Source organism: Peromyscus eremicus, chromosome 18 (genome assembly GCF_949786415.1).
Source record: "Peromyscus eremicus chromosome 18, PerEre_H2_v1, whole genome shotgun sequence".
Classification (NCBI taxonomy): Eukaryota; Metazoa; Chordata; class Mammalia; order Rodentia; family Cricetidae; genus Peromyscus; species Peromyscus eremicus.
Genome location: NC_081434.1, coordinates 32,902,286 through 32,912,773, shown reverse-complemented (window position 1 = coordinate 32,912,773; position 10,488 = coordinate 32,902,286).

Here is a 10,488-nt window from a genome sequence, read left to right as displayed (position 1 = left end):
TTGCAGATCTGCATCTCTGGTGTCCCCTCTTCTGTAGTAGACATCTCTGTTGTCCTCTCTTCTGTAGTAGACATCTCTGTTGTCCTCTCTCTTCTGTAGTAGACATCTCTGTTGTCCTCTCTCTTCTGTAGTAGACATCTCTGTTGTCCTCTCTCTTCTGTAGTAGACATATCTGTGGTCCTCTTCTGTAGTAGACATCTCTGTGGTCCTCCTCTTCTGTAGTAGACATCTCTGTTAAATAAGTGACCTGTAGAAATGTGATTGGAATAGACCCACCTGTTCTCAGTCTTACCTCCAGCACTTTGTAAGTGATGGTGAAGACAGAGGCAGGTTTCCTAGTCAAGGATCAGTGAACTTCTCCTACAATGAGTGTGTTGATTTCCCGCCATGGTAACAAAACACCTGAGATATTCAACATACAAAGAGAAAAGAATTCTACAGCTCCTGACTTTGTACATTTCAGTCCATGGCTGGTTGGGCTTGCTGGATTTGGTAACACCAAAAGAACATTATGACAGACATACCTAGGTCAACCAGCTGCTCCCTTCAAGGGCTCTAGGGACCAAAGAGGAAGAGGTGGGGCAGGGTCCCAGTATTCCTCTCAAGTGATATATGGTCATCTATACTTACATGACCAAACATTTCTGACTTGGGTTCTACCTCTTGAAGGATTCACCACCTCCCAATAGTGCCAGGGGCTGGGGCCAAACCCTTAACACACAGGCCTTGGGGAGACACTTACTCAAATAGTCAGGACATACATGCTTTAGGCTTTGTGGACATGCACTCTCAGAAGCAGCTAATCATCCCAGCAGCTGCAGTATAAAAGCGGCCATAGACAATATGCGAATGAATGGGGAAAACTGCATGCCAATAACATTTCATTATAGGCACTGAAGTCTGAATCTCATGTAATTTTCACATGCCGGAAAATGTTCCTCTTTTTCTTTCAATCATTTAAAATTAAAAAAAAAAATTCTTAGATCATAGATCATATGAAAACAGGCAGCTGGCTGGATTTGGCCAGTTCCTGGTGACCTCCCACCTCAGAGCATATGGTATGGAATCTAAGCTGCCAGGATAGCTGTCCATCAGGGTTTGCATCTTTGGCCAGTTCCTGTAACCTGTAACCTCAGAACACATGGTGTGCAGTCCAAGATGCCAGGATAGCTGTCCATCAGGGCTTGCTTCTTGGAACATGGTAGAGATGGACTCGTAAGGGCCAGCAGGTAACTTTCTATGTCTTGCTAGAGGTGATGGGTTCCATAGATATATATTTGTCAGACTGATGGAGGTTTCTTTAAAATCCAAACATTTTGTTGAATCCTTCAATGGAGAGTATAGGATCTCTCCATTGTATATGTATGTATATGCATGACAGCCCCCAGACCTCAGTGGCACACAGCAGGCAAGCAAGCCTTTGTGTCTCTCCTGTGTGTCTATGAGTCAATGGGAACTGCTCTGCGCCACTCCTGTTTCTCTTCTGGGTCCAAGGCTGGATGGGCTAGCTCTTCTGTAGGCGGACGCACAAACCAGCAAAGCGAACAGCATATGAACATTTCCGTCCTCTGCTTGCGATGCTGCTCAGACACAGCCTGACTGCAGGTGGCTGCATATCCCAATTTAAGAAAATATGCCGATAGTCAGGGGGGAAAAAACAAACAAAAAAACGGGGCCCTTGTATATGAAACCTGCCAAATCTCAATCTTTTAAATGGACGGCGATGCCACCGGATAGCAGAACACACACATATGAGATATTAAGGTACCAGTAATGAGATAACCAAGTACGGAAGGATGTACGTCTCCAGATGAAAACAGCTTTCCGGCTGGTCAGAAGGGGATGCTCTCTCCTGTCCATGCAGGAATGCTGACACCCATGACCGGGCTCCCTCTGCCAGTTCCCTAAGGCAGGGCAATACTCTGACCTCTCAGCTGGGTGACCTCACCCTGCCCATGGCTTCAGCGGCCCCTGTTGCTGCGGCCAGGACCATGGATTTGCCCTGTCACATTCTCCTTTAAATATTTCACAGGTTCTTCCAGTTGCCATGGAACGCGTTTGGGATCCAATTAGGATTTCTAAGAAACCTTGTAAAAGCCTCTACCATGGTCTCTGGGTATCCTATCTTCCTATTCCACTATCTGAAGTAACCATCTGGCCTCATCATTCCCTTTTCTCTGGTGTGTGTGTGTGTGTGTGTGTGTGTGTGTGTGTGTGTGTGTGTGTGTGTGTTGTCTATAGTAAAGGACATCCAGAATGGGATAGGAAGAAGACCTACTTTTTTACTAGATGTCTTTACAGTGTTGGAGTGGCTTATCTTTATTTTTGAAATAAGGTATATATCTTTAGTTTTGAAATAAAACAATTATGAAAAGTGCTAGCAGAGGAACTGAGGCAAGGTCTATACTCATTGGACGTGACGTAGAAGAAGAGTCAGATGCCTAAAAATAAAGCCCAGACTCCTGGGACATGGTCATAGTTTGGAAGCTAAGTAGCACATTCTGTGGTAATACACTGTAGGCGGAAGTTTTTTTTCCTGCCCTCCAATTCCCAAGTAACTGACATGGAGACTCAATATTAATTACAAATGCTTACCCAGTAGGTCAGGCTTATTACTAACTAGCTCTTACAATTTAACCCATTTCTTTTAATCTATATATTGCCACATGACTGTGGCTTTACCTGTCCTCCAGCATGTCTTGTTCCCTCTGTCTCTCCTGGTGACTCCCCTGACCCCGCCCTTTTTCCTCCCAGCATTCTGTTTGGCTTTCCCGCCTACACTTCCTGCCTGGCTGCCGGCCAGTCAGTTCTTTATTAACCAAGGAGAGTAACATATATTCCCAGTGTACAGAAGGATTATTCCACAGCAATACACTGGACTTCATTTTTGGCTCTTGGGTTATATACGTCCCCTGGAGTGCAGGGCCCTCCAGCCTGTAAACCCACAGTCTCTGAAGAGCAGGTTGATGCTTTCTTATGAACACTTAGTTGTATCCAGAGTAACGAGTTAAAACTGGTAGAGTGGAGTCTTCAGTGGGTGTAACACTGAGGCTCTGAAATCATGAATCCTCTTGGTTGCACATATCTGTTCTATAAACTTGAGCAAGTTTGGTTATCTCAACTGCAGTTCTCTGTGGTAATAGTGCCTGTTCCACAGAAAGACCTTGAAGACTGAAGGGGACATTTTACATAAAGCTCCCACTACAGCGTCTAGCTCATAGGCTGTCCTGGGTAATGCAGGTGTTTTTGTTTATCAAGTATATCCAATAGAACTGGAGGACATTATGTTAAGTGAAATAAGCCAAACACAGAATAACACGGCATGCTCTCATATGTGAACACTAAGTGTTATACACAGAATAAGGAATAGACTAGGAAGGGTGGAGGGAGATGGGATGGATCTTGGTGCCAAAATACAGCTAGGCAGAAGCTCCAGGGTTCTCTAGCACCATGACCAGAGCTGTCAATCAGCCTCTACATATTTCATAAAGAGCACGCAGCAGAGAGGAGTTCAGAGGTCACCCCCATGTTCAAAGTAACGATAAATATCTGAGGAGAAGAAAATGTTAATTACTCTGACTTGATTATTATATGGTGTATATAGATATTGAATAATTGCCCATAAATATGTACAATCATTGTGTGTCCATTTTAAAAGTATATTCAAGGGCTGGAGAGACGACTCAGTTGGTCAAGGGCTTGCTAAACAGTTGGGAGCACCTGAGTTTGGATCCCAGCACCCACATAAAAAAGCCAGGCATAATGGCACACACCCTTAATCTCAGCACTGGGGCAGCAGGGAGGTGGGGACAGGCAGAACTCTGGAGATCACTAGCCAGCCAGCCCAGCCAATGGGTGAGCTCTGGGTTCAGTGAGCAGCTCTATTTCAAAAACTACAGTGGACAGTGGTAGAGGAAGACATCTAATATCAGCCTGTGACCTCCACATAGACATACAGATACATATAACTCTCATGTGTACATGCACAGATACACCCCCACACACACACACACACACATACAGAGGAACAGATAGACACAGAGACAGAGACAGAGAGAATCCAAGAAGCAGTTTTCCTCTTCGCTTTAAAAGCTCCAACATGAAGGCCTGCTTGTTGGAAGCTTTATCCCACTGAAAGTCATATTGGGTTTAGACTGAACTGTAATTAATGCCTGTAAGTCTTCATACATAGTGATTATGTGATCCATAATTTTCTCAGCTCTGACCCCCTATTCCACCTCCTTCCCTCCCCTCAATATTTTGTAGGCTTTATAGTTGTTTTTAATACATTTCATCTTGCTTAATGTTATCCGGAGTACTGATGCAGGATGAAAATACTGATGAGGTTTAAAGAGTGTTTACATAAATATATGGATTATAAAAGCAAATGGGTTGTGGGGGCGTGCTTCGGGAAAATCGGAAGCATTTGTTAGACGGTTTATTCCTCCAGCAGATACTGAATGGCCGTAGTTGGTCATTGTTCCAACACTGCAGTAACAGGGCAGACTGGGCTCTGCCCCTAAGTCCGCTTACTGACTCACGGTGACCTCAGTGACACTAAGAATAGGACTCTGGTCCTCGAGGTCATGGACCAGCCGTGTGAGCTCCTGGAGGAAGGGTGTTCTAAGGCCAGTGAGCTGCAAATTGTCAGGGCACAAGGAAACAGACAGAGGCTGTAGCAGGAGGAGGTCAGTGGAGGGAGAGATGGGGGCGGGGGAACTCTGCAAGGCTGGGCTGAGCTTGCCCTACCTATGCCATTTAAGGCGCAGTGAGGAAGTGTTTGGGTTTGTGTGCTGTAGGTTTGGTTTTGTGATTGCCTGACTGTCCCCGCCCCATTCCGTTTCCCTAGAACCTATGAGGGTGTTACCTTACCCAGTGAAAGCAGCCTCACTGGTGTGATGAGGTGGGATGCAGAGGAAGCCTCTAAAGAGGGGCAGAGTCGGAGGAGGTGAGGAGTAGGCATGAGTCCAAAGGTGCAGACAGCCTCCAGGAATAAAAAAAAAATAAGAAAATGTATTCTCCCATGAAGCCTGAAGAACAGTGGTTCTCCACCTGTGGGTCACAACCCCCTGGGGTCACATATCAGATATCCTACATATCAGATGTTTACGATTTGTAACAATGGCAAAGTTACAGTCATGAAGTAGCAATGGAATTTATGGTTGGTGGGCATCACAACATGAGGAACTGTATTAAGGAGTCGCAGCGTTAGGAAGGTGGAGAACCACTGGATTAGAAGGAACACAGCCCTGAACAGCACTTTGATTTCAGACTTCTGATCTCCAGACCTGTAAAAGGGTAAATTTATGATGTTTCCAGCTGCCGAGTTGTGGTGTTTTATTTTTTACAGTAGGGAGCAGCTTCTGGGTTCCAGTCCTATAGTGCAGCTGGGGGTGATTGTGGGAAATGGCCCAGTCAATAAAGTGCTGGCCTTTCAAGCTTGAGGACCTGAGTTCAGATCCCCAGCACCCCCACAAAAAGCTGAGTGTGGTGATTATCTGTGACCCAGTGCTGGAGTGGCAGACACGCTGGTTGCCTGGAGCCTCTGGCGAGGTAGTTTAGCCAAAGGGGCGAGTTTTAGGTGCAGGGAGAGACCTTGCCTAAACAGAGAGTGGGGAAGTAATTGAGGGGGACGCCTGACATTGGCCTCTGACCACCACCACCACACACACACACACACACACACACCACACACACAGACACACTTACACACACACACACTTACACACACACACTTACACACACATACCACACACACACACTTACACACACACACACCACACACACACACTTACACACACACACCACACACACTTACACACACACACTTACACACACACACTTACACACACACCACACACACACACACACACACCACACACACCACACACACACACACGCACACACACACCACACACACACTTACACACACACCTTTACTCACACACCCTCTCTCATGTACCCTCTCTCACACACTTACACACAACCCTCACTCACACACACACACTTGCTGTGGGATGTTCTGTATGGCAAAAGTGTTGCTAATTAGCCAATAAATAAAACACTGATTGGCCGTTGGCTAGGCAGGAAGTGTAGGCGGGACAAGGAGGAGAATAAAGCTGGGAAGTGGAAGGCTGAGTCAGAGAGACACTGCCAGCCGCCGCCAGGACAAGAAGCATGTGAAGATGCCGGTAAGCCACGAGCCCTGTGGCAAGGTATAGATTAATGGAAATGGATCAATTTAAGATATAAGCACAGTTAGCAAGAAGCCTGCCACGGCCATACAGTTTGTAATCAATATAAGTCTCTGTGTTTACTTGGTCAGGTCTGAGGGGCTGTGGGACTGGCAAGTGAGAGAGATTTGTCCTGACTGTGGGCCAGGCAGGAAAACTCTAGCTATACACACTTACACACACACACCTTTACTCACACACCTTTACTCACACACCCTCTCTCCCCACACACACACTTACACACAACCCTCACTCACACACCCCCTCTTACATACCCTTTCTCACACACCATCTCTCACACTCACACACCCTCTCACACACACACACACTCACACAACCCTCATTCTCACTCACACACCCTCTCTCACACACCATCTCTCTCTCTCACGCACACACACATTCACTCTCTCACACACACTCACACACACATTAATAGTTTTTAAAATACAGTGGGAGCTAGTGGAAGGTTTCACAGGGCAGCAAGGAGAGCACACTTAGTTTGTGAAAGACTGGGCTATTGTTGGTGGATTAGGGTGAGGATACAGAGGGAAAACACAAAACCAAAACCCAAAACAGGGAGATGCTGGAGAGTAGAGCTGAGAACGTGTGTGGAAGTAGAAGACCAGGAAAGAAAAGAGCTGGGAAAAAGTGCCGTTTTCTGTTTGGAATGTGTTACCACCACTTGAACTGCCTACTGAACCTTGAAGCAGATGAGCTAACGCAGCAGCACGGGTCCCCGAAAAGAGATGGTCCACACATCTCCCCGCCCCAGGCAGTGTTCACCCTCTGTCTGTAGTCAGTAACCTTCGTCCTCATGACCAAAGAGTGGCTTACAAAGGGGAGTTATTTATTCTGGTTCAGGGTTACAGAGTTCTCGGCCTGTGGATGGCCGGCTCCATTATTTGGAGCCTGAGGTGAGGCTGCACATCACGGAGGTGGGAGAGGCTGACAGGAAACAGAACAAGGAAAGGACCAGGACAGACCAGGCCTGACATTCAGAGACCCACTTCTTCCAGCGAGACCCCACCTCTTCAAGTTCCCGGAACCCCATAAAGGGTCCCTGCCAGCTGAAGAACAGAGTGTAAGTCTGTGGGGGACAGTTCACCTCCCAACTATAACAGTCATAGCGCTCTGGTCCCCCCCATCGCCGACAGACCACTTGCTCCATGTGGCCCTTCATTCTTACCATTGTCCCGGGCTTATTTTCCATCACCTCCTCAGTAGGCACCGAGTGAATTAAAAGTCTAAGCCAGGCCTGGTGTGTTTGATGACTAGAGAGTGCTAGGGAAAACGATGGAGATTAATTTGCGCCCCAAATGTGTTCAGTTATTTAGTGCTTTTTCAGAAAGCTAAATGGATTCCGTGAATTTTAATTGATGTTTAACTTTTAATTGTGTTCATGTGGGGTGGCCAGTTGGAACCGCGCCTAATAAGACTGATGAGTCTATACACATTTGCATGCCGCCTGCGTTCCCAGGGCAGCCTGGGAGAGACTCCGAGCAAGAGGCAGAAAGCTGCTGGGGGGAGCAGACAGAACACATTAATTTAGGGGGAAATGAAAAATTATCAATCTTGCTTTCTATTCATATTAAATAAGTATAGGTTTGCTATTATTTTTCTTCCACTGGTATTTCTTATTTAATTTTTTTTTTTTTTTGAGCAAAAAAACAAAAAAGGGTGTGTGTGGTATTTTAAGAGGCATTGGCTTGTTTGCAGTGGGAAGAATTCTAATTTGCCAGAGTTTGTGGTTCAGGTTGCTGGCCAGCCCCACAAATGCTGTTTCCTGGACATCTATCCCCTGTGATGTGCAGGGTGGTGATGCAGTAACTAAGATGCTTTTTGGCGGAACCATTGCCTTAAGGAACATTTTTGTTTGTGTGTATGTTTTCGTTTTGCCTAAGAAGTGAAGCGGGCTCCAGGCACAGTATACAAGCTTCTGAGCTCTCTATAGTTCTCATGGCTCTGCCCTACTCCCACCCCCCCACCCCCCCACCCCCCGCCCCCGCCAACCCCGTGTTTGACAGTACCATCTGCAGGACAAAGCAAGATGACCACAGCAATTCAGCAATTCCAGCTATCAATTCCAGATTTGGTAACAGCCAAGGGGACAGAGGAGGGTTGTCTCTTCTATTGACCTTAAAGAGGTCATTTTTCCTGGGAGCCCTCCCAGAGACTTGGCTCACACCCCATCCACTGGGACTGGCTCACATTCCATCCGCCAGGATTAGGTCACACCCCATCCACTGGAACTGGGTCACATTCCATCCACCAGGATTAGGTCACACCCCATCCACTGGAACTGGGTCACATTCCATCCACCAGGATTAGGTCACACAGCATCCACTGGTCACATGGCATCCACTGGGTCAGATGGGTCAGATGCCATCCACTGGGACTGGCTCACATTCCGTCCACTGGGATTGTATCACACACCCATTTGCCAACCATTTGAGGAGATGGACTTACCATGATTGGCTCAGACCAAGATTTTGCAAACCACAGCTAAACACCTGTTTGTATAAAGTTCTTTTGACATAATCCACACCACCATGAAGTTGTGGCTACCATTGTACTGCCCTAGCAGAGCTGAAAAGTCATGGCGGGTTGATCCGTAAAGCCTGCATTTACTGTCTGCCCGCTAACAAAGTCAGCTCTTGGCTTGGAGCAGTCACCCACAGTGCGTGGATTTTAGAAGGGCAAGAAAGCAGCCACTTCAGCTCCCAAAGTGGCGTGGAATGTGGTCTTGTTTGTCCGTAGTCTGCTCCAGAGAATGGTACTTTAATATATTCAAATAGCTGTAGGTGCTATGTTGTTTAATACTCAAGGGAAAGATGTCCTAAACACGCTTGTAACTTGGAGAAACTATCTTTGGTACACATTTGGAAGAAGAAAATACAACCTCTCCCCCCATTTATTAAGCTGTGTTCCGAAATCACAGAAGGGATTATAAAGTAGAGAAACCTAAGGACAGGGAAGAACTTCTTAGTAGTATGTTGTTGGTTGTTTTTACTTTGTTCTTTTCCCTTTTGGGGGCCCCGCCACCCAGCTCCCAAATAAATCACACGGAGGCTTATTACTACTTATAAATGCCCGACCTTAGCTTGGCTTATTTCCAGCCAGCTTTTCTTAACGTTGAATTATCCCATCTATGTTTTGCTTTTGGGCTTTTACCTTTCTCTATTTTTCCTTCTTTCTTTCTTTCTCTCTCTCTTTCTCTCTCTGTCTTTTTCTTTCTTTCTTTCTCTGTCTTTCTCTTTCTTCTTTCTTTCTCTCTCTCCGTCTTTTTCTTTCTTTTTCTCTCTCTTTCTCTTTCTTTCTTTCTCTCTCTCTGTCTCTTTCTTTCTTTCTCTCTCTCTGTCTTTCTCTTTCTTTCTTTCTTTCTCTCTCTCTCTTTCTTTCTTCTTTCTTTCTTTCTCTCTCTCTTTCTTTCTTTCTTTCTTTCTTTCTTTCTTTCTTTCTTTCTTTCTTTCTTTCTTGTTTTTGTTTTTTCGAGGCAGGGTTTCTCTGTGTAGCTTTGTGCCTTTTCTGGAACTCACTCTGTAGCCCAGGCTGGCCTCCAACTCACAAAGATCCACCTTCCTCTGCCTCCCGAGTGCTGGGATTAAAGGCGTGCGCCACCACTGCCCAGTACCTTTCTCTATTTCTGTATACCTTTCTTTACTTCTTACTCTGTGGCTGGCTGTGTGTCTAGGTGGTTGGCCCCCACAGTCCTTCTCTTCTTGTTCTCTTGCTCCTTCTTCTTTCTCTCCTCCCAGATTTCTTCTATCTATTCTCTCTGCCTACCAGACCTGCCTGTCTTTCTCCTGTCTCACAATTGGCCATTCAACTCTTTATTAGACCATCACTGTTTTACATAGGCAAAGCAACACAGCTTCACAGAGTTAAACAAATACAACATAAAAGAATGCAACACATCTTTGCATCATTAAACAAATGTTCCACCGCACAAACAAACGTAACACACCTTAAAGTAATATTCTACAATGGTAGTATGCTTGAAAGCAGTCTTTGCAGTTTAAGGACTTGCTCAAAAGACCAACACGGAAGTGCAGCCGCTCAACTCTGTTTCCCTTCCCCTTTGGCTTATGGTGAGTGATGTCAAAACCAAAAACAGCAGAGCAAACCACGTTCACTCCTTTGTTTGTTAGGTTTTCTTCTGTTCTGTTCCACTTTGTTCTGGTTTGTTAAGATGGGGTCTTGCTATATAGCCCAGGCGAGCCTTATCCTCCCGCCTCGGCCTCTCGGATTACAGGTC